The sequence below is a fragment of the Orycteropus afer genome, unplaced genomic scaffold, assembly GCF_000298275.1.
Source record: "Orycteropus afer afer isolate SDZICR_OR568_19922 unplaced genomic scaffold, OryAfe1.0 scaffold00010, whole genome shotgun sequence".
NCBI classification, from domain to species: domain Eukaryota; kingdom Metazoa; phylum Chordata; class Mammalia; order Tubulidentata; family Orycteropodidae; genus Orycteropus; species Orycteropus afer.
Window position 1 is genome coordinate 8,342,755 of NW_006921597.1, and position 2,024 is coordinate 8,344,778.

The 2,024-nt window shown below is 39.0% G+C and overlaps 1 pseudogene; it reads right to left on the reverse strand.

Annotated features, from left to right (window-relative positions):
• Positions 1 to 238: 238 nt before the first annotated feature.
• On the reverse strand, positions 239 to 336 carry LOC122150917 (annotated as a pseudogene).
• Positions 337 to 2,024: the final 1,688 nt, after the last annotated feature.

Here is a 2,024-nt window from a genome sequence, read left to right on the forward strand (position 1 = left end):
CTTGTTTTGATGATTTTTATGCCTTTTCATTTTGTTTTCAGAATATTTAAAAATATATAAATTTTAAAAAAGAAAAGAACAAGCACCCATATTCCCACCACTAGCAATTACCACCATTAACATCTTATTACTTCCAATCTTCTATTGTTATTATTTTTAATAAAAAACACTGTTGTTTTCAAACAACTGAGAAATATAACGTTTATTAGAAATTATTCAGTCATGAAGAAAAGAATAACAAAATATGGAATTCTTCATGAAGGTGCGTGCCATCTGTGCAGTGGCCATGCTAATCCTCTCTGGGCATTCCAGGGTTCTAATATCTGTGGTGCTCAAGTTAGCATCCTGGCACACTGTTAATAATTAAGAATTTTTATTAATACGTGTGAAGAAATTCAATTATATCTACTGTCATACCCCTAGCTTTTTTTGCTTCTTCTTCTTTTTTTTTTAAATTATTTTTAAAACAATGTTTTATCGTATTTTCAGGGAAAGTTTGCAGAGCAAATTAGGTTCTCATTTCACAATTTCTACACAAATTGTTCAGTTACAATGGTTACATTTTTCAAAATGTGTTAACATTCTCTTTAAATTTGTTCTGGATATTCCATTGCCAGTAATCTATTTTCCCTGTCCCCTTTACCCTTCCAACTTTGCTTTAGAGTAATTGCTGATCCATTGGTCTCATATATTCCCTGGCCTTTTGATGTCCTTTAACCTTTTTTTTTTTTAACCTTGGGCTAGTATTTGAGTAGAATTGTTTACTGCCCTGAATAGACAATCATATCTTCAGTTGTTCCAGAACTTTCTTTGCAACCACATTGCTCCTTCCATCTTTTTGCAGCAAATTGTATTTAATTCATTCTATATCCCATTGCCTTCTCAGCTCAACATTAGATCTGACATTTGATTGCTGTTATAGAATATATTGTATTGTTATAGAATATATTGTATCAGAAGCAACTTTTACATGTTGATCAGAATCTGGTGGCAGAGCTGTGAAGGGTGACTGGTAATCCAGTGTTCTAAGGAATTGTTATTGTTAGGTGCTAACCAGTTGATGTCCTGATAAAACTTAGCCTGGCATTTCTACTAACATTAGGCCTGAGGCCTGGTCTTCTGACACAGTGATGCAGTAATGCTGGTTGTGTGAAGTTAGGTAAAGCAGGCCTCTTCTTTCATTCTTGGTGATTCCTGATACCTGGGTTTCTTCTACCCGACAAACCTGCCTCTCTCTAGATTAAGGAAGTAGGCAGAGCAATGGAGGAGGAAGGCCAACTTGGGCCTCAGCAAAATGGAGAGCTGAGAGGAGGAGCTGGGACTTTAAGAAAAGCATTTTCCAGATAAAAATGACCTAGAAGATACTTAGCCCTTCTCATCTCCCTCTACAGAGCATTTTCAAAGTTATTGCTTACTTCTCTGCTAGTCTTTCCAAACACCCCCACCCCCTGGTCCCGTAGGCTGCCAGCAGACTGACACTGAGCACCTCAAATCACCCACTTTAGAGCTATGCCTTTGGAACAAGTCCTTCTATCTCTCAAAGGTGCCTTTTGAGTATAATCGTTGCCCAGTAACTGCTTAACCCATTTGCGCTCATGTTAGTACACAGCAGACTAATAATTTGAGACATTAACCAGAATGTTTTGTTTTTCTCTTTCCCAGCCACAGCATTTGTGCATTGGGATATGGGGCTGTTGTTTGTACCAAGGGAGAGTTGTTAAGCAAAGAATTAAAGCAAAACACCAGCACCAGTTTCTGTGGAGTGATTCTGACTCATGGCCACTCCACGTGTGTCACAGTAGAACTGTGCTCCCCAGAGTTTCCAGTGACTGATTGTTCAGAGGACAATTCCCAGGTCTTTCTTTTGAGGAACTTTTGTTGTTGTTGTTATGTGCCGTCGAGTCGGACCCGACTCATAGCGACCCCTCCTTGGGTTTCCGAGGCAGTGTCACTATGGAAGTAGATTGCCCAACTTTCCTTCTGAGGAGTGGCTGGTGGGTTTGAACCACCAGCCTTCTGGTTAG